The sequence below is a fragment of the Neovison vison genome, chromosome 1, assembly GCF_020171115.1.
Source record: "Neovison vison isolate M4711 chromosome 1, ASM_NN_V1, whole genome shotgun sequence".
Classification (NCBI taxonomy): Eukaryota; Metazoa; Chordata; class Mammalia; order Carnivora; family Mustelidae; genus Neogale; species Neogale vison.
The window spans coordinates 255341574-255364428 of NC_058091.1; the positions used below are offsets into that span (position 1 = coordinate 255341574).

The following is a 22855-nucleotide window of genomic DNA, read 5'->3' on the forward strand; positions in this document are numbered from 1 at the left end:
CTTACAGCATTGCTAAACCGGTCAGAAGTTAAGACTGGAACATTTGTAAGATTGCTTTCTAGTTAAGAAAGGAGAGTAATTGAAGCTTTTTATTCCTATATGTGACATGTTCATTATATATATATAGTATATATAAAAACAGACATACACAAAATATATATTATGTATGTATTATTATTTTTTGTGTATTCTTATATATGGTCTCTTATGTGAGAACTTATTTAGGACTAATCTTTTCTTACTGTATATATTTATGGTCATTTTAAAAACTTATAAATAACATTTTTGTAAAAAAATTTTTATTTTTTTAAGTTAAAAAAACTTTTTTTTAGATTGTATTCATTCATTTGACAGAGAGAGAGAGGTAGAGAGAGCATAAGCAAGGGGAGCAGTAGAGGAAAAGGGAGAAGCAGACTTCCCTCTGAGCAAGGAGCCTAACACAGGGCTCGATCCCAGGACTCTGGGATCATGACCCAAGCCAAAGGCAGATGCCTAACCCACTGAGCCACCCAGTTGCCCTGTAAAAAATTTTTTAAAAGTTAAGGAGCATATTTAAGAAAAAGTAAATCACATTTATCCTTCCACCTAACAAACATTTTGGTGTGCATTCTTTCATACTCATGTTGTATACTATATGTATAAAAAAAGCAAAAATCATACATTAAGAGAAATGTGCATTTTGAAGTCATTGTAGCTATGCTTCTAGAGCAGTTAGGCTTCGAGAGTTTGACTTTAATCATGTTCTGGGATATAATGGAAATGTCATTGTTAGCTTTTCATTTCAGGAGAGATTATTGTATTTTTTCTAAAATTAACCTGGCTCTCTGTTTTGAAAGTTAAGAATTAGTAGAGTCACCACAATGAAGTGAGAGATGTACTTCTTGGGACTTAATCTGAAGAAATGCAATGTAAACTAGAGCAAAGGAAAAACCTTGCTATAATTGAGTAAGTTTCCCAAGGCATTTATGTGTGCAGTTTGTGAGAGTATGTATTCCTTATGACATTACTTCCTTCAGAACAGTGCACTTAAATAAGCTAAAAGTAAAGCTTGGTGTTTTGTAATGTTAATAGCCATAGATGCAATTTTAAAGAATTAAGTGACATTCAAGATCTGTCTTTTCGGGCGCCTGGGTGGTTCAGTGGGTTAAGCCTCTGCCTTCCACTCGGGTCGTGGTCTCAGAGTCCTGGGATCGAGTCCCATATCGGGCTCTCTGCTCGGCGGGGGGCCTGCTTCCCCCTCTCTCTCTCTCAGTCTGTGAAATAATAAATAAAATCTTTAAAAAAAAAAAAAAAAAAAAGATCTGTCTTTTCCCGTGACTCTATCCCCAAGGTGGTACAGTTTCTAGTAGTTTCTGTTGATTGTTTGCATCAAATATCACTTTCTGATAACTTGGTGGAGAGAGAGATTTTGATGATTGAGTCCTAGTTCTGCTTTACAGATTTTGTTGCAAAATCTTGTACAAGCCAAAATACCATTATGTTCTATGAGTCTGTTGAACATACTCTTTGACTCTGACCTGTTGTTAAAAGTAAGAGGGCTTTGACTGCACTTAGAAGCCCATTAAAAGAAAAGGACTTGGCAAATGAGTGTAATTCAAGTAAAGTGCATTTACCCACATTTTGGCCAATTTCTCAAGCAAAGGAAACTTTTCAGATTGAAAATGGAGACCCCCTTGAATAGAGTCTTACGGATCACTGGTGGCTTAGGAAACACTTTGTACTTTTCTTGGCAGCAGCTTGGGACAGGCATCAACATGTTTTTGGTAACTGGTGTATGCTGTCTGGGAAATAGCGTGCAGTTTGGGCACTTGAGACCCATGCCAACTTGCTGTGCCATCCTAACCAACTTGCTGGTTCACACCTTCGTCATAGATCGTTGTGACCTGACAGATTGGTTATCATGTTGATTTACTTTGGAAGGGTAGGTGAAAGTTGAACAATCCAGTAACTCTTAAAGCGATGAGACAGTAAAGGCCTAGTGGCTAAGAATATGAACCTTGGAGTCCGTCTCAGTTTGAGCCCAGCTGTAACATTTAGCATTATGATCTTTGGGACATTTTTATTTGTATTAATTTAACAGACATTTAGGTATTGTTTTTTTATATATGCTTGGCAATGTTCTAATTGTGTCTTTGAGAAATATTACCCCATTAAATCTTTTTAACAATCCAATTAAACTTATTTTATTATTGCCATCTCCCTTTTCCTCCTCCCCACTTAGATATTTTGGCTTTTAAGTTTTCTTCCTCATTTTAAGACAGAGATTATACTGGCGTTGAGAGCATTCAGTAGGACAGTATATAGATAGCACTCTTCACAGTGACTGGGCCATAGTAGCATTCTCTGTTGACGTACTGTTTCTGAAAAAAAGCAATATTTTGTGGCAGACTGCTTCTTTCTATACCTGTGATGCTACAATCAGAGTGATGGGCTCATTGCCAGCAGGTACTTCTAAATCCTTACAGGAATATTCTTGCAAATTCCTGAAGAATTTTGAGGTGGTCAGGGAGAGTCTTAAAAAATCTAATTCCATCCAGACACAGCCTGCACCATTATAAGGCCCTGGGTCTTTGCAGCCTTAGTGAGATCTTGGTTAATAACATGGTTGCTCTCCCAAATCCAAATCTATACCTAAGGGATTGTCAAAAGGTCACAGGTCTTTTTTGTTTGTTTTACTTTATTTTAAAATATGTCAGACTTAAAGTTGCAAAAATGGTAGAAGGAAGTTCTTTATGCCCTTCATTCAGATTTTCCCAAATGTTACATTTTATCACATCTGCTTTATAATCTTTCTTTATATATATGTACATAAGTTTAAATACTTACATTTTCTTCAACCATTTGATAAGTTGCAGACAGGAAACCTTTTTACCCCAAAATACTTCAGTGAGTGTATAGTTCCTAAGAGCAAATACATTCTCTTATATAACCACCATACAATTATCAAAACCAGGACCTTAATATTGATATAATGCTAATATTTGCTCTTTGGACTTCAGGCAATTTCATCATTATCTTCACTGATATTCAAAGAAAATCTCCCAGGATCATGCATTTTGTTTAGTTGTCTACTTTAGTCTACTTTAATCTGGAACTCTTCTGGAGACCTTTCAATCTTTCATGATTTTGTTATTTTGAAACATACAGATACAGGCCAGTTATTTTGTGGTGTTTATTAATTTAAATTTTTCTGATGTTTCATCAAGCTTGGCTTCCTCATGATTATGTAGTTGGGGCAAGAATACCCCAGAGATTGTGTCCTTCCCAGTGCATGATGTCAGGAGTCACATACACAGTTGAATCTGTATATTCAATAGAAAAATGTCTGTTTTCCCATTATTGGTGAAGTTAATTTTGATCAGTTACGGTTCCAGCTAAGTTTCTTCACTGTAAAGTTAATAACATTTTTCCTATGGAAATAATAAGTATCTAGTAGGAAGTTTGAGTTTATGTAAATATTTTGTTTCTTATCCAATAGATACCTCTCATATCCATTGATAATTGTTGCCTCAAATAATTACAGTGGTTGTCAAATGGCGATTTTTTAAAATGTCACTTTTATAATTATTAATCAGTTTATATATTTTTAGAAATATATTTGAGAGAGAGTGAGAGAGAGCACATAAGCAGGGGCAGAGGGAGAAGCAGGGAGACTGATGTGGGGCTAGATCCCAGGACCCTGGGATCATGACCTGAGCCAAAGGCAGTGGCTTAACCCACCTAGCCATCCAGGCACCCTAGAATGTATATTTTAGTTATTGAACGTTACTGCTATAGGATCTCCCTCCCTGCTCTCTTTAAGCAATAGTAAGAGTTTCTTAGTTCTTACCTTGTTATTAGGGAGAAAGCTTTCAGTGTTTATTGAGTATGATGTTAGCTGTGGGGTTTTTTATGAAGATCCTTTACCATTTTGTGGAAGCGCCCTTCTGTTCTTAGCTTTTTGAGTGTTTTTTTTTTTTTAATTTTTATTTTATTTTATTTATTTGACAGACAGAGATCACAAGTAGGCAGAGAGACAGGCGGGGGGGGGGGAAGCAGGCTCCCCACTGAGCAGAGAGCCCGACGCAGGGCTCGATCCCAAGACCCTGGGATCATGACCTGGGCCAAAGGCAATGGCTTAACCCACTGAGCCACCCAGGTGCCCCGCTTTTTGAGTGTTTTTATCGTGAAAGAATAATGGGTTTTATCAGGTAACTCTTTTTTATTCATAGAGATGATTGCATGTTTTTTCCTTCATTCTTTAATGTGGCATATTAATTACATTGATCTTCCTTTTTTTTAAAATAAAGATTTTATTTATTTATTTATATGACAGAGAGACAGCGAGAGAGGGAACACAAGCAGGGAAGCAGGGGGAGTGGGAGAGGGAGAAACAGGCTTCCTGCTGAGCAGGGAGCCTGATGCAAAGTTCATGCAGGGTTGATGCTGGGCTCATGCAAGACTCAATCCCAAGACCATGCTAGCATGACGTGAGCCCAAGGCAGATGCTTAATGACTGAGCCACCCAGGTGCCCCAGTTACGTGGATTTTCTTATTTTGAACGAGTTGCATTACTGAGACAATTCTACTTGATCGTGTGGTATTTACCATTTTTTAAATATGCTGTTGGATTCAGTTTGCTAATATTATGTTGAGAGTTTCTGCATTTATCCTCTTAAGGCATATTGGTCTGTTGTTTTGGGGGGTGTTTTTTTGTTTTATTTTTTGTTTTGGGGTTTTGTTTTGTTTTGTTTGTTTTGCAGTTATCTTTGGCTTTGGTTAGGGTAACGCTGGCCTCATAGAATGAGTTAGGAAGTGTTCTCTACTCTTCTGTTTTTTGAAAGCATTTGAAAAGGATTGGTGTTAATTCTTTAAATGTTTAGTAGAATTCACCAGGGAAGGCTTCTGGTCTTGGGCTTTTCTCTATTGGGAGGTTTTTGATTACCGATTCCAACTTTTGTTATAGGTCTCTTATTGTTGATGTTGTTGTTGTTGTTTTTCTTCCTCCTTCTTCCTCCACCTCCTCCTCCTTTTCTTTTTCTTGTTTTTCGATTTTTTTTTTTTCTTTTTCCCAGCAATCTCTACACCCAAGATAAAGAGTTGTATGATCCACTGCCTGAGTCAGCCAGGTGCCGCCCATCTTTCTCCTTAAGTCAATTTTGATAATCTGTTTCTGGGAACTTGTCTGTTTCACCTAGGTTATTTAATTTGTTGTTGTACAACTAATTGTTTATAGTATTCCAGTATTATAATCCTTTTTATTTCTGTAAGGTAGTAATAATAACTGTACTTTTGTTTGTGATTTTAGTTATTTGTGTCTTCTCTCTTGTTCTTAGTTGAGCTAAAAAGTTTTATTTTGTTGATCTTTTCAAAGGACTAACTTTTGGCTTTATTGAATCTTTCGTTTCTCTGTTCTCTATTTTGTTTATCTCTGTTCTTATCTTTACATTATCTACCTTCTGCTAGCTTTGGGTTTACTTTGCTCTTCTTTTTTTAGTTCCTTAAAGTGTATAGTTAGGTTATTGATTGAGATCTTTCCCTCTGAGCATTGCTTTTCTGTATCCCATGAGTTTTTGTATTTTGTGTTTTTGTTTTCATTTATTTTTTCACATTTCCTTGTGGTTTTTTAATTTGATCTATTTGGTATGAATGTATTGTTTAATTTCCATATATTTATGACTTTTCTAGTTTTCCTTCTTACTGGGTTCTATCTTCATTCCATTTTGGTCAGAGAATATGTTGTATGATTTCAGTCTTAAGTTTATTGAGACTTGTTTTGTGGCCTAACTTAGTAGTCTATCCTAGCAAATTTCCATGTGCACTTAAGAAAACCATGTATTTTACTATTTTACTATTGTTAGGTAGAATGTTCTATACATCTGTCTATAAGGTTTAGTTCATTTATAGTATTGTTCAGGTCTTCTGTTTCTTTATTGATGTTCTGTCTATATCCTATCCATTATTGAAAATGGAGTATTCTGCTTTCTAGCTATTATAAAACTTGATCCCTTCACTGCTGTCTGTATTTCCTTCATATATTCTGGGACTCTGTTGTTAAGTGCATATATGTTTATAATTATTATATCTTCCTGATGGATTGACCTCTTTATTATAAAATGTCCTTCTTTGTCTTTAGTAAAAAAGTTTGTGTTAAAACCACTCCAGCTCTCTTTTGGTGACTGTTTGCATGATATATCTTTTTTGATTTTTTTTGCTTTCAACTTGTGTGTTTTTCAATCTAAAGTGTCTGTTATGGATAGCATATAGTTGGGTGATAGTTTTTTTGTCCATTCTGTAATATTCAACATCTTTTTTTAAGATTGAAAAAAGAAATTTTAAGTAATCTGTGTACCCAATGTGGGGTGAACCTACAACCCCAAGATCAAGAGTTGCATCCTCTGTTAACTGAGCCAGCCAGGCACCCCTGTAAATTTCAGCATTTAATTAGAATACCTAATATTTATATTTCATGTTATTACTAGTAAGATAGGATTTACACCTGCCATTTTCCTTTTTTTTTTTTTTTTGCTACATATCTTCTTTTTTCTTCTATTAATGCTTTATTTTGTGTTAAATAGATATTTGCTAGCATATCATTTTAATTCCCTTGTCATTTCTTTCACTGTATATTTTCGAATCAATTTCTTTTTTTTTTTTTAAAGATTTTATTTATTTATTTGACAGAGAGAAATCACAAGTAGATGGAGAGGCAGGCAGAGAGAGAGAGAGAGGGAAGCAGGCTCCCTGCTGAGCAGAGAGCCCGATGCGGGACTCGATCCCAGGACCCTGAGATCATGACCTGAGCCGAAGGCAGCGGCTTAACCCACTGAGCCACCCAGGCGCCCCTCGAATCAATTTCTTATGGTTGGTTGCTCTGGAGATTATAATTAACATCTTAATTTTTAACAATCTAGTTCTAATTGAAAGCAATCTAATTTCAGTAGCATATAAAAACTAATGTAACCCCTTCCCTTCCCTCATTGTGCTGTTATTGATATATAAATTACATCTTTATACACTTCATATATTGTATGTTCATCAGCACAAATTTATAATTATTGCTTTATACAATTGTCTTTTAAATCAGATAGGAGGGGTGCCTGGGTGACTCAGTTGGTTAAATATCCAACTCTTGATCTTAGCTGAAGTCTTGATATCAAGCTCGAGAGTTCAAGCCCTCCATTGGGCTTCATGCTGGCTGTGGGCCCTAATTAAAAGAAAAAAATCAAATAGGAGAAATAATTTCAAGTCAAAAATATATATTTCTTCATGTATATTCAAGTACTGTCAAGTATCACTTTATTTCAGCCTGAAGAACTTCTTGGTATTTTTTGCAGAGCTAGTCTGCTAGCAGCGGATCCTCTCAGTTTTTGTTTATCTAGGAATGTTTTACTTTCTCCATAATTTTCAAAATGTACCATTTGCTGGGTATAGAATTCTTAGTTGACGCACTCTTCGTTATTTTGAATTTGCCATCTGACTTCCTTCAGTCCTTCATGGCTGCTGCTAAGAAATCAGCTGTTGAACTTTTTTTTTTTTTAAAGATTTTATTTATTTATTTGACAGAGAGAGATTACAAGTAGGCAGAGAGGCAGGCAGAGAGAGAGAGGAGGAAGCAGGCTCCCTGCTGAGCAGAGAGCCCGATGCGGGACTCGATCCCAGGACCCTGAGATCATGACCTTAGCCGAAGGCAGCGGCCCAACCCACTGAGCCACCCAGGCGCCCCAGCTGTTGAACTTTTTTTTTTTTTTTTTAAAGATTTTATTGATTTATTTGACAGAGAGAGATCACAAGTAGACGGAGAGGCAGGCAGAGAGAAAGAGAGAGAGGGAAGCAGGCTCTCTGCTCGGCAGGGAGCCCGATGTGGGACTCGATCCCAGGACCCTGAGATCATGACCTGAGCCGAAGGCAGCGGCTTAACCCACTGAGCCACCCAGGCGCCCGCTGTTGAACTTTTTTGAGAATGTCTTGTATGTAATGAGTTCCTTCCTGTTCTTTCAAGATCTCTTTATATTTGGTTGTTGTCAGGTTAATTATGATATGTCTAGATAGGGATTTCTGAGTTTGTTGATCTACTTGCTATGTAGATTGATGCTTTTCATCAGATATAAGAAGTTTTGTGCCACTTTTTTTCCCAATACTCCTTCTAACTTTTTCTCTACCTTCTAGGACTCATGTTATGTGTATGTATATTGGTAATCTTAATTGGTTGCCATTGTCAAGAACTCTTGAGGCTTTGTTTATTTTCCTTCCTTTTTTTTTAATGTTTCTCAGGCTAAATCATCTCAGTGGACTTTTCTTCATGTTCACTGACTCTTCCTCCTTCCTGCTCAAATATGATATTGAGTCTCTCTAGTGAATTTTTCATTTGTTATTGCACTTTTCAACTCCATGATTTTAAAAATAATTTCTGTCTCTTGGTGGGTAGAGGAAGCAAAATGGGTAAACGGAAGTGGGAGATACAGGCTTCCAGTTATGGAATGAATAAGTCACAAGAATAAAAGGCACAGCAAAGGGAATATATTCAGTTGATATTGTGGAATATAGTCAGTGATATTGTAATAGCATTCTGTGATGACAGTGTAGCACTTGTGGTGAGCATAGCATAACAAATAGAGATATTGAATCACTATTGTACACCTGAAACTAGTGTAACATTGTGTCTCAACTATATTCATATTTAAAATATAATACTTTCTATCTCTCTTTTTCTTTTTTTTTAAGATTTTATTTATTTATTTGACAGACGGAGATCATGAGTAGACAGAGAGGCAGAGAGAGAGAGAGAGGAAGGGAAGCAGGCTCCCTGCTGAGCAGAGAGCCCAACACGGGGCTTGATCCCAGGAACTTGGAATCATGGCCTGAGCCGAAGGCAGAGGCTTTAACCCACTGAGCCACCCAGGTGCCCCAACTTTCTCTCTCTTTATTAAGAGTTCTCAGGGGTGCCTAAATGGCTCAGTCAGTAGAGCATATGACTCTTGATCTTAGCGTCATGAGTTTGAGCCTCACGTTAAGTATGTAGCCTACTTTAAAAAAAAAAACAAGACTTAGTTCTCATTCTTTTAGTTCTTTACACATGGTTTTCTTTAGTGCGTTGAATATATTTAAGATAGCAACTTAAACTCTAGTAAGTCCGAAGTCTGGACTTTCTCAGTGAGTTTCTATTATCTGCTTTCCTTCCTCCTTGTGTGTGGGCCATACTTGCATGACTTAACTTTTTGGTTAAAACCTGAACATTTACAACCCTTCAAATCAGAGTCTCCTCCTTCAGGGTTTGTTATTGTTGTTGCTGTTTTTTTGTTTTGTTTTGTTTTGTTTTAAACTGACTTTACTGAACTAATTCTGTAACGTTTGTGTTCTTTATTAGGTGTGGCCCCTGAAGTCTCTGCTAGTTTGCCTTAGTGGTGAGCTAATGATTGGATATATTTCCTTAAAAGTGCAGAACTAGTAACTCTCTCATTCTTTGCTACATGGCTCTTTGTTCATATTGGGACTCATCTTTAAAATTCATCTGGTTTACTGCTGTGCCTTAGCTCTTACTTCCTGCTGTTACAGAGTCTTAGTGTCAGAAGTGAGACCTTAGCACATTCTTGGTCTTTCCTGAACATGTACACAGCTCTAGATATGCACAGTCCTATGCCTGTGCAGCCTTTTAGATTCCTAGAAGTGTGTGGAGTTTTTCTGGACATCGCATTCCCCAGCTTTGAACAGTTTTTCTTGCTTGACCCAAATATTTCACTACCTCTTACAGGTGCAGTGTTAAACAATTTCTGCTTATTGTTTTTGACAAATGCCCCCAGGAAAAGGCTGTTTATTCTGGGAGAACTGTAAGTTAGGTAAAATAAAGACAGGCTCTATTAGTAGTATTTCCTAGAGAACTTACACATAGGCTAAAAAATGAAAGGTTTCTCAATTTGGGTTTTTTTCTGTTTTGTTTTGTTTTGTTCTGCAAGTGGGGCTCTTAAAGAGCTCCAACCCTGTTCTGATCCTGACCCATCTTGTGCCTGTGATGCTGGTGGCTTTTACTATGATTGCTGTTTGTTGGTTTTCAAGGTTACCTTGGAGGTGGGAAAAGGGGGATTAGTCAAAGGCATGTTAAAATACCACAAAACTCATGGTTTTTGCCAGAATAACACTTTTTTCTTTTCTTTTTTCTTTTTTTTTAAGATTTTATTTATTTGACAGAGAGAGAGATCACAAGTAGGCAGAGGCAGGCAGAGAGGGAGGGGGAAGCAGGCTCCCAGCCGAGCAGAGAGCCCGATGCAGGGCTTGACCCCAGGACCCTGAGATCATGACCTGAGCAGAAGGCAGAGGCTTAACCCACTGAGCCACCCTGGTGCCCCCAAATAGCACTTTTTCTTAAATAAGAAAGACTACATGCTCCCTAGGTTGTAAGAGGTCTTTGGTTAATTGCCAGAGTTCTGAAGTTTATTTTGACAATATTCTCATTGTATTTGTAGAGATTTTCAGAAATCCTTACTCTGCCTTTCTTGGTGATAGCACTCAATTATTTGGTAAGGCGAGTTGAATAATAATTTAAAATATCTTTTATATTTATCCATGTACGTAACCATTTTTGGTGATCCACATTCCTTTGTATAGATTCATATTTCCATCTGTTACCGTTTTCTTTCTGCCTAAAGGACTGTATAACGTTTCCTGTGATGCAGGTATGCAGGTGATAAATTCTTTCAGTCTTTATATGCCTGATAAGATCTTTATTTCATCTTAGCATCTATGTTTGTGAGGCATACTTGTTTGTAGTTTTTTTTTTTTTTTTAATTTGTCTTATTTTGTTACCGGTGCTGTTGTGGCCCCATAGATTGAATTGGGGAGTATTCCGTTCTCTTTTGTTTTCTGAAAGGAAGAGTAATTACATCATTTCTTCTTTATATTGATAGAATTCAATAATCCCATCTGGGCCTGGAGTTTTCTTTTTTGGGAAGTTTGTAAAGACAAACTTAATGTCTTCTACAGAGGTAGTCAAGTTAATTAACCCTTTTCTCCTCAGTGAATGTTACTTTATTATCCCTTGAAAATCTGCTGGATCTTTAGTGATGTTCCCTTGGTCATTCCTGATGTTGATAATCTTTTTTTTTTTTTTTTTTTTTTTTTTTTAAGATTTTTGAGAGACAGCTAGAGCACAAGTTGGAGGAGGGGCAAAGGGACAGAGGGAAGCAAACTCCCCACTGAGCATGAAGCCCAGTGTAGGGATTCCATCCGAGGACTCTGAGATCCTGCCTGAGCCACCCAGGTGCCTGATGTTGAGCATTTTTGTCTTTTTTTTTTCTTAGTCAGTCTGGCTAGAAGTTTATCAGTTCATTGACTTTTTTTTTTTAAGGCTTTTGCCGTTATAATTTTTCTTTTTTCTGTTTTCAATTTCTTTGGTTTCTGCTTTTTATTACTTTCTTTATTAAACTTTGAGTTTAATTTGTTCTTTTAGCATTTTAAAGTAGAAGCTTACATGGTTGATTTGAGACTTTCTAATAGTAGCATTTTAATGCTATAAATTTTTGTCTAAGCAGTGCTTTTTGGAAGCATCTTAAAATTTTGATATATTTTCATTTTCATTCCATTCAAAGTTTTGTTGTTGTTGTTGTTTTTTAGATTGTATTTATTTACTTGACAGACAGAGAAACAGCAAGAGAGGGAACACAAGCAGGGGGAGTGGGAGAGGGAGAAGCTGGCATCACGCCAAGCAGGGAGCCAGATGCGGGGCTCCATCTGAGGACCCCGGGATCATGACCCAGGCTGAAGGCAGACACCTAACAACTGAGCCACCCAGGTGTCCCACTCAAAAGTTTTCTTTTTCTTCAAGATTTTATTGGTTTATTTGACAGAGAATACAAGCAGGGGAAACTGTAGGCAGAGGGAGAAGCAGACTCCCTGCTAAGCAAGGAGCCCAATGTGGAATTGATCTGAGGACCCTGGGATCATGACCTTACCCAAAGGCAGACATTTAACTGACTGAGCCACCCATGTGTCCCTCAAAGTATTTTCTGACTTCTCTTTTACCCATGACTTATTTGGATGTTTTGTATTATTTAATCTCTAATTATTTTAGGATTTTTCCAAATAACTTTTATGTAATCAGTTTCTAATTTAATTCCATTTATGATTGTAAAGCACATTTTATGTCATTTCTGTTTTCTTAGGTTTTTTTAAGATTTTGTTTATTTATTTGATGGAGATCACAAGTAGGCAGAGAGAGGCAGGCAGAGAGAGGGAGAAGCAGGCTCCCTGCTGAGCAGAGAGCCCGATATAGGGCTCTATCCCAGGACCCTGAGATCATGACCTGAGCTGAAGGCAGAGGCTTAATCCACTGAGCTACCCAGGCGCCCCCTTCTCTTAGGTTTTGTAGTGCCTATCTTGGCGTGAATGGTATATGTGCCCTTGATATGAATATATATATTTTCCTTGTTGGGTGGAATGTCCTAGCAATGTCATTAATGTCAAGTTGATTAATAATGTTTTTGCTGTCTTCTTTTTTTTTTTTTTTAAAGATTTTATTTATTTATTTGACAGAGAGAAATCACAAGTAGATGGAGAGTCAGGCAGAGAGAGAGAGAGGGAAGCAGGCTCCCCGCTGAGCAGAGAGCCCGATGTGGGGCTCGATCCCAGGGTCCTGGGATCATGACCCGAGCCAAAGGCAGAGGCTTAACCCACTGAGCCACCCAGGCGCCCCTGTTTTTGCTGTCTTCTGTATTATTGATTTTTTTGTCTTCTTATTCTATTAGTTACTGATTGAAGAATGTTGAGATAGCCAAGTATAATTGTGGGATGGTCTTATTTCGCCTTTAGTTCAGATTTTCTTCATATACTTTGAAGTCCTATTGTGTTTTTTTTTTTCAAGATTTTATTTATTTATTTGACAGACAGAGATCACAAGTAGGCAGGGAGGCAGGCAGAGAGAGAGAAAGGGAAGCAGGCTCCCCGCAGAGCAGAAAGCCCGATGCGGGGCTCCATCTCAGGGTCCTGAGAACATGACCCGAGCCGAAGGCAGAGGCTCAGCCCACTGAGCCACCCAAGCACCCCTAATGTGTTCAAATCTTAATTGCTTCTCAGTGTTTGGGTTTTCTTCGCCAAAAAATTATTGTGAAAATATTCAAAGATGAAAAAAGTAGTAAAATAAACACTTGTGTACCCTTGTAGATTTAGTAGTTAACATTTTGCTATATTTACATTTTTCTCTCTCTTTTAAAGATTTTATTTATTTATTTATTTATTTATTTATTTATTTTAGAAAGAGTGTGTGTGTGCATGAGCAGGAGAGGGGCAGTGGTAGAGGTAGATTCTCAGTCAGACTCTGTGCCGAGTGCAGAGCACCCCCACTCAGGGCTCAGTTTCACAACCTTGAGGTTTTTCCTTTATCTTTTGTATTTCCTATAAGTAAGAAGTTCAGATTTAAAGCTTAATTAGATTTAATTAAACATTTTGGGTAAGAATATTACATCTTTGTTTTTTATACTTCATACTACAGTGCATCAAGAGGTTAAGTCTAGCTATTTGGTTCAAGTAATGAGTGTCAGATATCTACAGTGTAATTTTTCCTCTGTGATCCTCTGACGGCTTGTTTGTTCTGTTACCCAGGATGTTTTAATATATCTATTGATGATCCTTACCCTAATCAATTTTGGGGTTGTAAAGAATGATTCCTTTAAACATGTCATTCTTCCTTTATTACTGGCATTCTTCAGTAAGAAAGAGCCTTTCTGGGTACCTGGGTGGCTCAGTGGGTTAAGCCGCTGCCTTCAGCTAAGGTCATGATCTCAGGGTCCTGGGATCGAGTCCCGCATTGGGCTCTCTGCCCGGCAGGGAGCCTGCTTCCTCCTCTCTCTCTCTGCCTGCCTCTCTGCCTATTTGTGATCTCTCTCTGTCAAATAAATAAATAAAATCTTGGGAAAAAAAAAAAAAGAAAGAGCCTTTCTTCTCTTCTCTCATCTTTCCCTTTTAGTAGTAGTAAAGATTCATGAATTTTACTTATTCAATATATTAAAGTCAATTCTAGTCATTATTTTTTATGCTCCAAAATTGATGCAGGTGTTGTCTCCTTCAGACTGTCTTCTTTGTGCCTTTGAGGTGATCTCATTTGTCATTCGAGCACTTTCTTGTTTTCTCAGCCAACTACATGTCCCAAGCTTGCTTTTAATTTTTCCAGGCCTAATCATAGCACTAGCCATTTCTCCAAATGCCCTAGGACCTTTTAGATGGGTGTGGTATTTAGAACTAAAATCTGGGAGTGAGGTATGTTTATTACTACTATTATTTCTAAGCCCTTTTAGTCAACAGAGCTATAAAGCACTTTTTCAATTAGCAATAATCGCGCCTCGGATAAACCTCATTGGCTACGATACTGCCACTGCGCAAAGCTCTTTTTAAATTATGAGTTTATATTGATATGTACAATTCAAAATTAGCCTAATTTTTTATATGTTTTTATTTTTATTAAAAATTTCAGTTCCTGGGGCGCCTGGGTGGCTCAGTTGGTTAAGCATCTGCTTTTCAGCTCAGGTCATGATCTCAGGGTCCTGAGATGGAGCCCACATCAGGCTCCCTGCTTAGAGGGGACCCTACTTCTCTTTTCCTTCTGTCCCCCCACCCCCAACCCCTCTGCCACTTGTGCTCTCTCTCTCAAATAAATAAAATATTCTTAAATTTCAGTTCCTGAGGTGCCTGGGTGGCTCAGCCGGTCAAGCATCTGCTTTCGGCTCAGGTTATGATCCCAGTGTCCTGGGATCGAGCCCCACATCGGGCTCTCTGTTCTGCAGGGAGCCTGCTTCTCCCTCTCCCTCTGCCTCCCATTCTGCCTCCTTGTGCTCTCTCTTTCTGTCAAATAAATTTTTAAAAAATTCAGTTCCTATTGATATTAATATAGTTCTTTATTTACTTTATCCTACAGTAAATATCCAGTGTTGTAGAATTATAGTAATTAGTATTATACATGAATTCTTAGCACTTAAACCTGCTGAGTGAGGTTAAAGATGTCTTTTGTAGTTGATTTTTTGTTGCTTAAAATTTATCCCACTAAAGATGAATAATCAGAGTATCATGTTCAAAACTGACTTGAAATAATTATTTTCTTTATATGGTTATGTTAACATTTGATATATACTTACATTCATTTATTTCTGTGTTTAGTGTTAGAGTTTGTTTTTTTTTTTTGTTTGATTTTGTTTTGAATATGTAAAACATTTACAACTTTCCAAAAGTCAAATCTATATAAAAAGCTATACTCAGAAGTCTTGCTCCCATCTATCTCTTCTATCCCACAGCCCTTGTAGATAACTTGTTTTCATTAATTTCTGGTTTATCCTTGTAGTATGTGTGCATTTGTTTTTGTTTTTTACAAAGCCAAATATATAGAGAGAGGTAGTTGTTTCTCCTATTTCCTTAAACAAAATGTATCACTATATATGTACTGTTCTGTCTCATTTATTTGACTTGATTATTCTGGAAATGTCTCCCAATTTGAGTTTCCACAGTTCTCCTTTATTCTTTACAGTTGCATTATATTTCATCATATTGTTGTACTGTATATATCCATTGGATTGCTTTTAATACAAATAAGTCTGCAGGAAATAACTTTTCATATTTACATGGAGTATATCTTTTTTTTTAAAATTAATTTATTTATTTGAGAGAGAGAGAGACCGCGAGTTGGGGGTTGGGGCAAAGGGAGATGGAGAAGCAGACTTCTGGTTGAGCAGAGAGCCCAACTTGGAGCTCTATTTGAGGGCCCTGGGATCATGACCTGAGCCAAAGGCTGATGCTTAAACAACTGAGCTACCCAGGCACCCCTATATGGCGTATATCTTGAAAGGAGAATCCTAAAGCTGGGATTGCTGACTCAGTGAATGGATGAATAAGTGATTATATTAGATGTTGCCAAATTCCCCCTTCACTGGGAATCCTTTGGATAATAATCCTATGGTATCTTAGACTCCTACTTCAAATGTAAGAGAATATCTTATTTCTCCACAACTTACCAGCGTCAGATTCGTGAGTTGTTGCCCAAGAGCAAAAAAGGGAATTCCAGCATAGTTTTCACTTGCTTTTCTCTTATGGGGGAGATTGGAAATTGTTTCATATGTCACTTAACCTTTTCCATTTTGAACTGGATGTTCACATTTTTCTGTTACAGAGTTTCTGCTTTTTGTCTTCTCCATTTTTAGTTTTGTATACCAGGGAGATTAGCCCCTTATGATGTAAGTTACTCTCCAAGCTTGTCATTTGTATTTTGACTCCTCCTGCCCCGACATGAAAATTAAGTCTTTTCTTATTGCTTCTGGAAAAGCATTTACTATTCCTTTATTACAGAGAAATTTATATTTTCTTGTAGTGCATACATTGTTTCAGTTTTTACATTTAGACCTTTGATTCATTCATGTAGAATTTATTATGGTGTACAGTTTAAAGTATTGACCCAAATTTATCTTTTTTCCAGAGACTATCCAGTTCCAACATTGTTACTTAAGATGCCCATTTTTTTCAACAGTCTAAGATAAAAATCTCTCATATACTAAATATCCATGTATATGTGGATTTTTTCTGAACTTCATTATATTCTAAATGTTCATATGCCTTATGCACTTTTGACTGTAGTGGTTTTATGTTTTTGTTTTTGTTTTTTTTTTAGTGGTTTTATGTTTTAATATTTGTAGTATTTAATATGTATTTAATATTTGTAGGGCCAGCTCCCTTGTTGTGCTTCTTTTTCAGGATTCTCCTAGCTGTTCTTGCCCATTTGTTTTTACATATTAGGATCAACTCATCCATCTTCAGAAAGTTTTTTATTTTTTTTAATTAAAAAACTTTTTAAAATATTTTATTTATTTATTTGACAGAGACAGACAGTGAGAGCAGGAACACAAGCAGGGGGAGTGGGAGAGGGAAAGCAGGCTTACCACCCAGCAGAGAGTCCAACATGGGGCTCAATCCCAGGACCCTGGGATCATGACCCGAGCCAAAGGCGGGTGCTTAATGACTGAGCCACCCAGGCACCCCTAGTTTTTAAAATTTTTTTAAATTTATTTATTTGAGACAGAGTGGGAGGGAACACAGCAGGAGGAGTGGGACAGGGAGAAGCAGGCTTTCCATTGAGCAGGGAGCCCATGTGGGGCTGAATCCCAGGAACCTGGATCATGACCCAAGCTGAAGACAGATGCTTAATTGACTGAGCCACCCAGGTGCACACCCAGAAAGTTTTTTTTTTTTTTTTAAGATTTTATTTATTTATTTGACAGGGAGAGATCATAAGTAGGCAGAGAAGTGGGCAGAGGGAGCCGGGGGTGGGGGGCGTGCAGGCTCCTTGCTGAGCAGAGAGCATGATCTGGGGCTCGATCCCAGGGCCCTGAGATCATGACCTGAGCTGAACGCAGAGGCTTAACCCACGGAGCCACCCAGGAGCCCCAAGTTGGTTTTTTTTGTTTATTTGTTTGTTTGTTTTTTTAATTATTTTCATTGGAAACATGCTAAATGTAGATATTCACTTGGAAAGAATTGGCAACTTAGACATGTTAATGTCTAACTACAATAGAGGTCTTCATCTTGTTAAAGTCTAGTCTACTTTTGGGACTTCTAGGAGTTTAAAAAATATATCCTGATAATATTTGTTGCATTCCAGGTATTATATCTTTTTTGGTCACTGTCATACATGGGACCTTTTTTTCCATTGAATCTTCTAGCTGGGCATTTTATATATATAAGGCTTCCGTTTTATATCCCATTACCATATTGATTTTAATCATTCAATTTTAGCACTTTCTTGTATTTCCTAGTCATACTATCATATCATCTGCAATTAGAGATGGTTTTACTTCTTCCCTTCTGGTTCTCACACTTCTGATTGTTCTGTCTGTGCTGGCTAACATTTTCAAAACAAGGTTAAATAGTTGTGGGGATGGTGGACATCCTTACCTTTTGTGTGCTTCCCATCCCTTGAACAATCTGTAAATTAACAGAAGTAAAGGTCCCTGCAATGCAAGGAATGTGATTCTATCTAAAACCATTGCCCAAATCAGTAGAATGAAACGTCTGAAAATTTCATATACTGCTTAGAAGGTACAGTGGGCTCCTGTTAAGTGACCATATTCTTAGTTCCAATTTTGTGTAATTTCAGTCTTCAAAATGAAGTTGGGGTTTTTTGTATGCATTTGTTGGATTTAACTGTATGCTTTTGTAACTTTTTAAATATGGACTGCTTCACAAATTTGCATGCCATCCTTGCACAGGGGCCATGCTAATCCCTGTATCATTCCAGTTTTAGTATATGTGCTGCCAAAACAAGCATGCTTGTGTAACATTTTTAATGAGATTCGTCCATCCTTGCACATACAGTGTTGTAGGTTGGCTTTCCTCTTGCCTGTTTGTATGCTCAGGCCATTGGTAATTAGATTTATATTCTGAAAAACAGGCCAGGAAATCATTATGTTTATTTTTTCCCCCTCAATAAAGCTAACTCAGACAACATTAGAAATTATATATATGTCTTTAAAATTCTATTTTAACTGCTTAATTTTTACAAACTGTAGGATGGAAGCATAGTCAATGTTCTTGTTTCTATTTTTTTATAAAATAGTAGCATAAAAAACAGTATATTTAACCTAAATAAGTATACATACATATCTTTAGTGCCTAGTCTGTTACAGGTGCTGAGTACTTCTAGGCTGAAGCTGACAGACCAGAAATCTGCATTACCTCCTCCCTTGTTAATAGGATTCCTCTTTGTGTACCTGGGTGGCTCAGTCAGTTAAACATCTGCCTTCGATTCAGGTCATGATACCAGGGTCCTGGGATTGAGCCCTGTATTGGGCTCCCTGCTTAGCGGGCAGCCTGCTTCTCCCTCTTCCTCTGCAGCTCCACTTGATTGTGCGGTCTCTCTCTGTGTCAAATAAATAAAATCTTAAGTCCAATTCTTTGGATTTAAAAAAAAAGGATTCCTCTTTAGTGAGCATGTTATCTCTGAAGAAATGAATTAGGTGGTAGATTAGATAGGTTGGGGATCTGGTGCTGCTCAATTGGCTTTTCCTTTGTCCCATCAGAGACATTTCGTTAGTCCTAACAAAACCTGTGAAAGATGAATGAGTGCTACTAGAAAAACAACACATGCTTTATTTTGAATGAAGCTTGTTATTGATTTGATATGTAAAAGAAAACCCATTTCTCAGCCCCAATAAGACATGGAGTGCTATAATGCAAAAAGAGCTCTGGACTTTTAATCTAGTCATCTGGGTTATAGTCCTGGCTCTTTCTGATCTTGAGCAAGTCATTTATCCATGTTAGGCCTTCCTTACCTTCCTGTTAAATAGTAAGGTTAGCTGGTACCATCTAAGATCTCTTCCACATCTAAATTCTCAGATTTTAGAGAAGTTATGGGTATGGTTTTGACTTTTAGCATGTTGATGCTCTTAGTTTAAGCATTTTAATCCCTATATCCCTGGGTTTTTTTTTTTTAAGATTTTATTTATTTATTTGACAGAGAGAGATCACAAGCAGGCAGAGAGGCAGGCAGAGAGAGAGGAGGAAGCAGGCTCCCTGCCGAGCAGAGAGCCCTGTGGGGCTCGATCCCAGGACACTGAGATCATGACCTGAGCCGAAGGCAGCGGCCCAACCCACTGAGCCACCCAGGCGCCCCTATATCCCTATTTTTATTTTGGCAGTATGTTACTTTAGGTAAAGGGAATATATGTAGTATGTGTGTGTTTGTATAGTGCATTCTAGATTTACATGAGAATAAAATACAAATATAGTTTTAGGCCAGCACCATCTGTTGTGGAAGAGTTCTATGGGATCTATTCATAACTCTTGGGAGTGACAAAAATTTCCCTTTCATTTTTGTGATCTTCATACTCTAATCAATCTAAATATAGGAACATTATCCCAATCCTGTTCCTTGCTGCTTTCAAATTTTCAGAATTCTGTGCAACAACATTTTGTCCTTTGATGGTGAGCTCTTTGAATATTCAGTCTATTCCCTTAGGCTGTTGTCTTAGTGAAATGGAATGCTCTCGTTTTCAATCTGTTACAGCTATTATTATGTGAGTCATATCTTGATATATACCTTACTTATACATTATGGGTTCTCCTTTATTCATGTGAAGAGTCTGAATCTTAAATTAGGGAACCAAAAGGCAGGAAACCAAAAGAGAAGAACCAAAAGCAGGAAAATAACTATAAACATACTTCATTTTAGAGATCAGTGGGGTTTTTTTGTTTGTTTTTAAGATTTTATTTTATTTATTTGACAGAGAGAGAGAGAGGGAGAGAACACAAGGCAGGGGGAGAGGCAGAGGGAGAAGCAGATTACTGGCTGAGCAGAGAGCCCAACACAGGCCTCAACACATGAACCCTGTGATCATGACCTGAGCTGAAGGCAGACACAATCATCTGAGCCACACAGGCGCCCCATGTTTTTTTTTTTTTTTTTTTTTTTTTAAAGATTTTATTTATATATTTGACAGAGAGAGATCACAAGCAGGCAGAGAGGCAGGCAGAGAGAGAGAAGGAAGCAGGCTCCCCGATGAGCAGAGAGCCCGATGCGGGACTCGATCCCAGGACCCTGAGATCACGACCTGAGCCGAAGGCAGCGGCTTAACCCACTGAGCCACCCAGGCGCCCCTATCAAAATGTCAAAGTGAATTCTTAGCAAATTCATTCACTTGTGGAGTAAAAGATAATGTCTAAGATTATGTTGCATATTTGAATCTGAAAAGCAAACTTTTCTTGGGTTTTCTGCATGTTAAAACTATTTATTTGTCAGAAAGGGATTAAGTGCTGACCATTTTTAAGGACAGTTAAAATGAGTAGATGAATGTGAGTAAGAGTTTTCTGAGATGTGAGATTTTTGTAAAAGTTTTAGAAAAATAACTGGATCGATGGGGGAAAGAAGGGTATTTTCCGAAATAATAAAATTACGTTTCATTATTAATCTTTTGCTATATGTTAAACCATGGAATAAAAAAACTTAGTGTGGTTGGTTGCCTGCAATTTAAAGATTTAAAAACTGAAATTTAGGGAATAAAAACTGTTTCCTATCTTTAAATCCATTGTTAGAGCATAATGCTATGCTTAGCATAGCTTAATGCTATGTTAGAGCATAATGCTATGAACGGTACTGAGCATCTTTCTTGGTTTCAGCAGTCAGATGATATATGAAACAGATAAACCTGAAAGTTTCAGAGCACAAGATGTAATCTAATGAGTACACATAGTTTATGTCTTTTTTTTTTTTTTTTAAGATTTTATTTATTTATTTGACAGAGAGAGAGATCACAAGCAGGCGGAGAGTCAGGCAGAGAGAGAGAGAGAGAAGCAGGCTCCCGTCAAGCAAAGAGCCCGATGCGGGGCTCGATCCCAGGACACTGAGATCATGACCTGAGCCGAAGGCAGCGGCTTAATCCACTGAGCCACCCAGGCGCCCCTGTCTTTTTCTTTATAACTGAGAATGGTTGACTTGGTGGGGGGAAAAAAAAAAACGTAGCTTCTTAGCTGCTAGACTGATTTCTATGTCCAGGTATTTTCAGAAATTTAGGTTTATATCAGCTAAAATCAAAGCACAACATTTGGTGACCAATTCCTAGAAAATATACTCCTATGCATAGGATGTGCATGACAATCATAGAACAGTTCTTTTTAAAATAAGGAAGGTACTTGTATTTTAAATTCTCAGAATGAGAATTCTCAGAATGAGCCACGTGGGCACCCCCTAAAATGAGGCTTTTAATTTCATATTTTTAATGAAAATTCTGCACTGCTCAGCGGTTTCACTAAAATATGTTGTAAACACTTCAGTATTTTAGTATGGATGTTCAGTAGACTTTATCTGTTATGTGTGTTTGTGATAAAGAGAAAAGTAGAGACTGAGACACAAAAGGAAGCTTGCTTGATGTCACAAACATTTATTTTGCCTTATTTACTACCACATAAAGTAGTGACTTTGGAACTTTTCAGCATATAGATTTGAGATGGATTTGGAGTGATTATTCTTAAGCATAATGTATCATCTGTCCTTTTTATGGGACTTTGCTCTTATGCCTTTTGTAGGTGGGAGAGGTAAAATAAAGCTACCTCATATTCATAAGGAAGGGGCTTTTACTTTTTCCAAAGTATTTTTCTACCTTTATTTTTTTAAAGATTTTATCCATTTATATGAGTGAGAGAGAGTAGGAGCAGGGGGAGGGTCCGAGGGAAAGGGAGCAGCAGACTCCTCACTGAGTGCAGAGCCCCACCATTGTAGACAACAACAACGACTACAACTACAACAACAACTCCTCAGGGCTTGATCCCAGGACCCTGAGATCTTGACCTTAGTCAAAGTCAGACACTTAATCTACTAAGCTACCCAGATGCCCCTATTTTCTACCTTTGTTATGAGATTGCTTTTCTGTCAGGTCCCTCTGAGGGCCTCTTTCAGTTTCTTAGGTTTAAGTACTGAGATTGTAGAGGTTTTGTTGTTTTTGCCTTTGCTTTGTGATTCTCTCACAATTAGAGAATTAGAACAGGTTATCTCTCAGGTACATTTAATATATTTGAGGTTAGACAGTTCTCTGGAACTACTCAGGAAAACCTGAAACTTTATTCAAATAGGTATCTTATTTGAATATTGAATAGATAACTTTGTGTAATAGGTACTCATTTGAATGTTAAATAGATACCTATTCAAATAGTTATTTACCTATTGTGCTTTGTCTTCTACTCCCTGTTCAGTAAACTAATATCGAGTGTCATCCCTAGACTATTACTGACTTATCTAAAGGTTAATATAGCAGAAAATAAACATGCGTTTCATTTTGCCTTGTTGGTAGAACCAGTAGGGGGTGGACTGTGATTATCTGACATATTCTGAACACCTTTTAGAGAATAATGTGCTATGTACATT

The 22855-nt window shown here is 37.4% G+C and overlaps 1 protein-coding gene, 1 non-coding gene and 1 pseudogene across 2 annotated transcripts in view; 1 reads left to right on the top strand and 2 right to left on the bottom strand.

The window, feature by feature from the left end:
* Nucleotides 1-22855, top strand: part of LOC122892811 (ubiquitin domain-containing protein 2) — a 60815-nt gene that overhangs the window by 20278 nt on the left and 17682 nt on the right. The window lies entirely within an intron of this gene.
* On the bottom strand, nucleotides 14223-14350 carry LOC122897128 (annotated as a pseudogene).
* LOC122897906 lies at nucleotides 18165-18268 on the bottom strand. Its single transcript, XR_006382718.1, has one exon. It is a non-coding gene; the product is annotated as a U6 spliceosomal RNA (small nuclear RNA).